The sequence below is a fragment of the Scyliorhinus canicula genome, chromosome 8 (genome assembly GCF_902713615.1).
Source record: "Scyliorhinus canicula chromosome 8, sScyCan1.1, whole genome shotgun sequence".
NCBI lineage: Eukaryota > Metazoa > Chordata > Chondrichthyes > Carcharhiniformes > Scyliorhinidae > Scyliorhinus > Scyliorhinus canicula.
Genome location: NC_052153.1, coordinates 90,167,643 through 90,176,485, shown reverse-complemented (window position 1 = coordinate 90,176,485; position 8,843 = coordinate 90,167,643). Strand labels below are relative to the sequence as shown.

Sequence of the window (8,843 nt, the reverse complement as noted above, 5' to 3'; positions counted from 1 at the left end):
TGATCACCCTACTCAAGTCAACGTATCCACCCTATACCAGTAAGTAACCCAACAGTCCCCCCCATTAACCTTAAAAAAAAATTAAAAATTAAAAAAAGAAAAATTAAAAAAAAAATGACTTGGTGGGCCGCATAAAGACCTTTGGCGGGCCGCATGCGGCCCGCGGGCCGTAGTTTGCCCACCCCTGATCTACAATCACCACAGAAGGTCTGCTCCAAATAACTGAAACCACAGCCCCGTGTCAAGTTCCATGTCAAATGGCTGCCCATTAACTTGCACGGTTATCTTGATAGGGGCCATTGTATCATCAATCTTCATGCATACCTCCTCTGGCTGGTCCAGGTGGGAGGTGCAAGCCCACAGTTGGTGCCTACCTCTGGCGGGGCGCTAGAGTTGCTGGCTGACTCATGCCTTGCACTCCCTGTGCTCCTGCATCTACATGCTCCAGAACATCCAGGTTCTCTCTCTATAGACTCTGGGGAGTGTTACCGACAGTCCGGTCCTTGATCAACAAGCTGGTTCCTACAGTACTCAGTCCAGAGCCAGGATTTCTGTTCAAGGCGGGTCGCTTGCCGGGAGGGTATGCCTCTTAGGGTGTTTACCTCCCTCTTCTGGATCCCATGCACTCCTCTCTCAGCACTTTGGCGGGAAAGTGTAATTTGCATGATCTGAAGGCCTAGGGTCGGTTCGGCTAGCAACTTCATTTGAGTAGCCATGTTATTTATGCTGCAGACCAAACAGTTGCACAGCATTTTGGAACGGAGGTTCCGTACTCACAATATGCGGCTAGTTTTCGTAGCTCCGGCAGTTACAGACTCTCTGCTCTATTAAAATGGTGCCTGTGTACTATAATGAATGGTTTAGGGTTGAAGTGCTGTGCCACTAGGGTCACCGATTGTTTGAAAGTTTTTGTGTCCAGAGCTGCAGGATATATAAGACTTTTTATCACTCCATACATATGAGCTCCCGGGCTGCCTCACAGCACTGAGGATCCGGTTTTGATCCTGGCCCCGGGTCACTGTCCATGTGGAGTCTGCATATTCTCCCCGTGTTTGTGTGGGTCTCACCCCCACAACCCAAAGATGCGCAGGGTAGGTGAATTGGCTACGCTAAATTATCCCTTAATTGGAAAAAATTAATTGGGTACTCCAAATTAAAAAAAAATAAAATTAGAAAACAAAAAAAAGTATGAGTTCCACAGGCAGTCAGTAATATTATTGTTTGTCGATCAACACCTACGATAGTGTTCACCAAGAAAAGGTAATGCATGCGTTCTGTGTACTGTGTCTAATCCTCTCAGCTTGTGTCGAACATGTCCACTCTTCCGAACAAAGGCATATTTGTAAAATATTTTCAGCAGTGAAAGGGAGGAGCTAGTGTAGCATTGTTGATGGTAATTCAGTTTTATCCTCGTCGCTAGTTTAGTAGGGCACAAGCATGTCCGAACCGAGATGGTCAAAAGAAAACTAGATTATCGCAAATTATATTTACAATATACATCCGATATCAGTCGGGTCTGATCCATCGGTTCCATGCCTAACCGACTTTATACTGAACTCAATCATTATCAATCGGCTCCCCACCCACTTAGCGGAGAGGTCGTATCAGGCGAGACTCATGAGAAGACTAACTGCACAAACCCCGGAGGTCTCGTGCGGGTTATAACACCCGCTTTTGTTCAACAAATGCTCGATAAAAATTGGAAGAAATTTCAGGTGTAATTGAATTGCACACTGGTGAATTTTTAAAAAATTACCGTAACTCTTCTCATTACTATTGGGGAAAAAAGCTGCTGAATTGTTTCTTGGAAGACAGCGTAGAGTAGGCTTATCGAACCTTATTGCGTGGGGGGGTGGGGTCACATCTCTCACACTCGGGGCTGATGAACAAATTTCAGAAAGTTAACATAGAACATAGAACAGTACAGCACAGAACAGGCCCTTCAGCCCTCAATGTTGTGCCGAGCCATGATCACCCTACTCAAACCAACGTATCCACCCTATACCCGTAACCCAACAACCCCCCCTTAACCTTACTTTTATTAGGACACTACGGGCAATTTAGCATGGCCAATCCACCTAACCCGCACATCTTTGGACTGTGGGAGGAAACCGGAGCACCCGGAGGAAACCCACGCACACAGGGGGAGGACGTGCAGACTCCACACAGACAGTGACCCAGCCGGGAATCGAACCTGGGACCCTGGAGCTGTGAAGCATTTATGCTAACCACCATGCTACCCTGCTGCCCCAATTAAGATTTGACACAACATTGAACATGAGTTTGAAAAAAAGCTATGTAGGAAAAGAAACAACTTGCCGAGCACAAAAAATGTCACAACAGAAAATTGACAATTTAAACAATGAGTATTAAAGATGACCATTAGAGTGTGAAATGGTGAGTGTGCACGTGCTCAGCTCAAATTCCGAATCCTTCAGCACAGACAAGTCCTTTCTGTTTATTTCCTTTGTTCCCATTTATTTTATTATTTTAGTCCATGGATCAATAATTGGGATGTGCCTTTAAGTAGAGAAGAAAGCAGAAGACTCAAAGTTTAAAACAGCCTGCTTGCCTGGATACTGTAATCTCAGGCTTTGTGTTTGGGAGAAGGAGAAGCCAGGCTCTTCGGCATCAAACAGATGGGACGAACTGGTTTTGGAGGGAATCAGTTTGATTGGTTAACTGACAATCAATGGGGGAACAGTGTTCTGACTGACAAGCCAGTGACTGGTTCCTGTTGTGTGGGGTGGCATCGTGGCACACTGGTTAGCCCCGTTGCCTCACAGCTCCAGGGTCCCCGGATCAATTCCAACCTCAGATGACTGTGTAGAGTTTGCACTTTCTCCGCATGTTGGCATGGATTTCCTCCGAGTGCTCCGGTTTCCTCCCACAGTTCAAAGATGTGCAGGTTAGGCGGATTGGCTATGCTAAACTGCCCCTTGGTGCCCAAAAAGGTGAGGTGAGGTGACTGGGATAAGGTGGAGGTGTAGGCTTAAATTGGGTGCTCTTTCCAGGGCAGTACAGACTCGATGGGTCGAATGGCCCCCTTCTGCACTGTAAATTCTATGATTCTATGAACTCACAGTGAGACAAAGGATGGAGGATTTCATTGTGATCGAGTTTCAATTTGACAAAATATTAGTTGCAGATTTCAGAACAAAAGGTATGTCTGCTGACAAGTGATGTGAAAATGATCAACTGTTAACCAATTTGAGAATTGAAATTAAATATGGTTCCTGTTGGGTGATGTTTCTGAGAGAACCTTCCATAAGTGAAGGGAGCAGTTTTTTCTCTCTGCTGCCTGTAGGTGGAAGCTGAAGATCTTTTAAGTGTATCAAAACCAGCAGCCCGTTGTTCTTTAGGGGCTGAAGTTAAAAAAAACGATCTAGTGTCCAGTATATCCTTTGTTGTGAACCTGAAATAATGCTAAGTCTGCAGGAAAGCTAGACGAGTTTGCTAGTAAGAATGGAAGTACCAAACTGAAAGCCTGAACTTCGGAAAGACATTGATTAGAAGCCATCCGTGTGAATCAAAGATCCCTATCCTTTTATTATTTTCTTTCCCTTTCCACTCTATCTTGTTTGTCTATCTGTGTGTGCAAAGGGAGGATTTGGGAAATGGCTAGTCAATAGCCAGTTGCATTTTTTATTTAATCAAATATACTGTTCATAATAAAAGGTGACTAGTATTTTAAAGTTACAAACCCAGTGATTGTAGTGTATTGAACTCAACCACAGACCTCTGGTATTTAAATAAATCTAATTACACTGGTGTTGCCACTCCAGGTCAAGTGGTGCTGAAATTGCCCAGGGTGTTGTGTTATGCTGCTTCGGAAAACACAGGCTGCTACTTGATGCAGTCTTAACTAAAGGATGCTCCAGACTCTGAAATGAGTTCAATGTGTGTATTGGACGATTAAGCTGTGGCATCTCCACATCTTTGAACTATTAAGAGAGTTCTCAAATGAGCTTGACTCTCTGCTAATCTAACTGTAGTAACTCAGCCTAACTGTACCAGCTTGCTCTAAGCCACGTGCTGGGGTGTGACGCTGCTGATCAACCCTGTCTGACTCTCTAGATGCCTGTCTGTGGAAAGAGGTAGGAGGTGAGTGCCTCATCCCTTTTATAGTGTTTATGTCATACCCCCTTGTGGTGATGCGACCCGAGTGTCCTGACTGACCATTGATTGTGTCCTATTCTGAGTGTTCATTGGTTGCATGTTTGCATATCATGACACAGGGTATCCTAACAATATAAAGGTTGCATTAAATTTGAACTTTTTTGTACCCTTTTCATTAAGGAAGATGGAGTATAAAAGCCACGTGGTGACTATTAGTGTATATATATATATATATGATTGAACCAGAATAAACTAGTTTTCAATTGGGTATTTTGAGTTCTGCATGCAGCACAACCTCTTTTCTGTCCTGCAAAGTTATCAGAATCATAAGAATTATATATTTTATTGTATATGCGTTGAGTTTAAAGTAATTATTTTATCTAGTATCTCCTTACTCTTGCTGATTTTAAAAGAGGAAACATATCTTTATTTTATGATTGTAAATTATATTACCTTGACCATAGGAAATATTAGTTTCGCCCCAGTCACTGATTCCAATACGCAATGTAAAACAGCAAACACTACTTTGCAATGGCTGCTGCATGGCGGGACAAACGAGAACACCAACAGCCAGTATGTATGATAAATAACTAAATATTACAGCAGACTGGCTGCTCTCTGCGGGGCCAGTCCCAGGCGCCATGCTGAGCAGCGGCAGTTGGAGCTGGCGGGAGGAGGCGCGCGGGGACGCGCAGCCTCAGTCACTCAGTCCCGATTGAAACCAGCGGCAGCCGGAGGAACGGCAGCGAAAAACCGGCCGCTGAACATTCAGGGTAAGTCCGAGTTTGTTCACTAATATAACGATCTGTTCCGAACAGGGAGGAAAACCTGGATTTTTGCTATAATATGGAACGAGAGATGGGCGGCGAGCGCGAGAATTGAGCCTCCGGATGACCTGAGCGGCGGTTTTGTTTTGCCCCACTGGCACATTCCCTCTGATTTGCCTTGTGGAGACGGGGGCAGTGATAATGTCACTGGCGAGTAATCCAGAGGTCCGGGGTCATTCCCGGATGCAGCAGTTGAAACCCCCCCCCCTCCCCCGCACTTCCTCCCCCCCCCCCCCGCACTTCCTCCCCCCCCCCCCCCCCCTCCCCCCCCCCCCCCGCACTTCCTCCCCCCCCCCCCCGCACTTCCTCCCCCCCCCCCCGCACTTCCTCCCCCCCCCCCCCCCCCGCACTTCCTCCCCCCCCCCCGCACTTCCTCCCCCCCCCCCCCCTTCCTCCCCCCCCCCCCCCGCACTTCCTCCCCCCCCCCGCACTTCCTACCCTCCCCCCCCCCCCCCGCACTTCCTCCCCCCCCCGCACTTCCTCCCCCCCCCGCACTTCCTCCCCCCCCCCGCACTTCCTCCCCCCCCCCCCGCACTTCCTCCTCCCCCCCCCCGCACTTCCTCCCCCCCCCGCACTTCCTCCCCCCCCCGCACTTCCTCCCCCCCCCGCACTTCCTCCCCCCCCCGCACTTCCTCCCCCCCCCCCCCGCACTTCCTCCCCCCCCCCCGCACTTCCTCCCCCCCCCCGCACTTCCTCCCCCCCCCCGCACTTCCTCCCCCCCCCCCGCACTTCCTCCCCCCCCCCCACTTCCTCCCCCCCCCCCGCACTTCCTCCCCCCCCCCCCCCCTCCCCCCCCCCCCGCACTTCCTCCCCCCCCCGCACTTCCTCCCCCCCCCCGCACTTCCTCCCCCCCCCCCCCCCCCCCGCACTTCCTCCCCCCCCCCCCCGCACTTCCTCCCCCCCCCCCGCACTTCCTCCCCCCCCCGCACTTCCTCCCCCCCCCGCACTTCCTCCCCCCCCCACTCCTCCCCCCCGCACTTCCTCCCCCCCCGCACTTCCTCCCCCCCCCCCCCCGCACTTCCTCCCCCCCCCCGCACTTCCTCCCCCCCCCCCACTTCCTCCCCCCCCCCGCACTTCCTCCCCCCCCCGCACTTCCTCCCCCCCGCACTTCCTCCCCCCCGCACTTCCTCCCCCCCCCGCACTTCCTCCCCCCCCCACTTCCCCCCCCCCCCGCACTTCCTCCCCCCCCCCACTTCCTCCCCCCCCCGCACTTCCTCCCCCCCCCCGCACTTCCTCCCCCCCCCCCGCACTTCCTCCCCCCCCCCCCACTTCCTCCCCCCCCGCACTTCCTCCCCCCCGCACTTCCTCCCCCCCCCCACTTCCTCCCCCCCCCGCACTTCCTCCCCCCCCCGCACTTCCTCCCCCCCCCGCACTTCCTCCCCCCCCCCCACTTCCCCCCCCCCCCCCGCCCCCCCCCCCCACTTCCCCCCCCCGCCTCCCCCCCCCCGCACTTCCTCCCCCCCGCACTTCCCCCCCCCGCACTTCCCCCCCCCCGCACTTCCCCCCCCCCGCACTTCCCCCCCCCCGCACTTCCTCCCCCCCCCCGCACTTCCTCCCCCCCCCGCACTTCCTCCCCCCCCCCGCACTTCCTCCCCCCCCCCCGCACTTCCTCCCCCCCCCCGCACTTCCTCCCCCCCCGCACTTCCTCCCCCCCGCACTTCCTCCCCCCCCGCACTTCCTCCCCCCCCGCACTTCCTCCCCCCCCCGCACTTCCTCCCCCCCCCCGCACTTCCTCCCCCCCCCCCCGCACTTCCTCCCCCCCCCGCACTTCCTCCCCCCCCGCACTTCCTCCCCCCCCCCGCACTTCCTCCCCCCCCCCGCACTTCCTCCCCCCCCCGCCTTCCTCCCCCCCCCCGCACTCCTCCCCCCCCGCACTTCCTCCCCCCCCCGCACTTCCTCCCCCCCCCGCACTTCCTCCCCCCCCCCTCACTTCCTCCCCCCCCCCGCACTTCCTCCCCCCCCGCACTTCCCCCCCCCCCGCACTCCCCCCCCCGCACTTCCCCCCCCCGCACTCCCCCCCCCCCGCACTCCCCCCCCCCCGCACTTCCTCCCCCCCCCCCCCCGCACTTCCCCCCCCCCCCCCGCACTTCCCCCCCCCCCGCACTTCCCCCCCCCCCGCACTTCCTCCCCCCCGCACTTCCTCCCCCCCCCACTTCCTCCCCCCCCGCACTTCCTCCCCCCCCCGCACTTCCTCCCCCCCCGCACTTCCTCCCCCCCCGCACTTCCTCCCCCCCCACTTCCTCCCCCCCCGCACTTCCTCCCCCCCCCCCCCACTTCCTCCCCCCCCCGCACTTCCTCCCCCCCCCGCACTTCCTCCCCCCCCGCACTTCCTCCCCCCCCGCACTTCCCCCCCCCCCGCTTCCTCCCCCCCCCGCACTTCCTCCCCGCACTTCCTCCCCCCCCCCCCTTCCTCCCCCCCCCCGCACTTCCTCCCCCCCCCCCGCACTTCCTCCCCCCCCGCTCTCCTCCCCCCCCCCGCACTTCCTCCCCCCGCACTTCCTCCCCCCCCACTTCCTCCCCCCCCCGCACTTCCTCCCCCCCCCCGCACTTCCTCCCCCCCCCCCCGCACTTCCTCCCCCCCCCACTTCCTCCCCCCCCGCTCTTCCTCCCCCCCCCGCACTTCCTCCCCCCCCCTCCCCCGCACTTCCTCCCCCCCCCTCCCCCGCACTTCCTCCCCCCCCTCCCCCGCACTTCCTCCCCCGCACTTCCTCCCCCCCTCCCCCGCACTTCCTCCCCCCCCTCCCCCGCACTTCCTCCCCCCCCCCCTCCCCCGCACTTCCTCCCCCCCCTCCCCCGCACTTCCTCCCCCCCCTCCCCCGCACTTCCTCCCCCCCCCTCCCCCGCACTTCCCTCCCCCCCCTCCCCCGCACTTCCTCCCCCCCCTCCCCCGCACTTCCTCCCCCCCCCCCGCACTTCCTCCCCCCCCCCCCGCACTTCCTCCCCCCCCCCCCCCCGCACTTCCTCCCCCCCCCCTCCCCCGCACTTCCTCCCCCCCCCCCCCCGCACTTCCTCCCCCCCCCCCCGCACTTCCTCCCCCCCCCCCCCCGCACTTCCTCCCCCCCCCTCCCCCGCACTTCCCCCCCCCCCCTCCCCCGCACTTCCTCCCCCCCCCCTCCCCCGCACTTCCCCCCCCCCCCCTCCCCCGCACTTCCTCCCCCCCCCCTCCCCCGCACTTCCTCCCCCCTCCCCCGCACTTCCTCCCCCCCTCCCCCGCACTTCCTCCCCCCCCCGCACTTCCTCCCCCCCCTCCCCCCACTTCCTTCCCCCCCCCCCCGCACTTCCTCCCCCCCCCCGCACTTCCTCCCCCCCCCTCCCCCACTTCCTCCCCCCCCCTCCCCATCACTTCCTTCCCCCCCCCCCCATCACTTCCTTCCCCCCCCTCCCCATCACTTCCTTCCCCCCCCTCCCCATCACTTCCTTCCCCCCCTCCCCATCACTTCCTTCCCCCCCTCCCCATCACTTCCTCCCCCCTCCCCCGCACTTCCTCCCCCCTCCCCCGCACTCCTCCCCCTCCCCCTCCCCCGCACTTCTCCCCCTCCCCCCTCCGACTTCCTCCCCCCCCCCGCACTTCCTCCCCCCCTCCCCCGCACTTCCTCCCCCCCCTCCCCCGCACTTCCTCCCCCCCTCCCCCGCACTTCCTCCCCCCCCTCCCCCCCCTTCCTCCCCCCCTTCCCCCGCACTTCCTCGCCCCCCCCTCCCCCGCACTTCCTCCCCCCCCTCCCCCCGCACTTCCTCCCCCCCCTCCCCCGCACTTCCTACCCCCCCTCCCTCCCCCGCACTTCCTCCCCCCTCCCCCGCACTTCCTCCCCCCCCCTCCCCCGCACTTCCTCCCCCCCTCCCCCGCACTTCCTCCCCCCCCCCCCCCACTTCCTCCCCCTCCCCCGCACTTCCTCCCTC

General features: G+C 59.0%; 1 protein-coding gene across 8 annotated transcripts in view; it reads left to right on the top strand.

The window, feature by feature from the left end:
• The first annotated feature begins 4,684 nt into the window (after positions 1 to 4,684).
• cep78 (centrosomal protein 78) overlaps positions 4,685 to 8,843 on the top strand; it is a 160,618-nt gene continuing 156,459 nt past the window's right edge. For 3 of the 8 annotated variants that reach the window (XR_005461600.1, XM_038804910.1, XM_038804911.1), the window contains exon 1: positions 4,685 to 4,892. The gene's annotated coding sequence lies outside the window, so the exon portion shown is untranslated. The remainder of the gene's footprint in view (positions 4,893 to 8,843) is intronic. The other 5 variants (XM_038804906.1, XM_038804904.1, XM_038804909.1 and 2 more) reach the window with 2 other exon arrangements.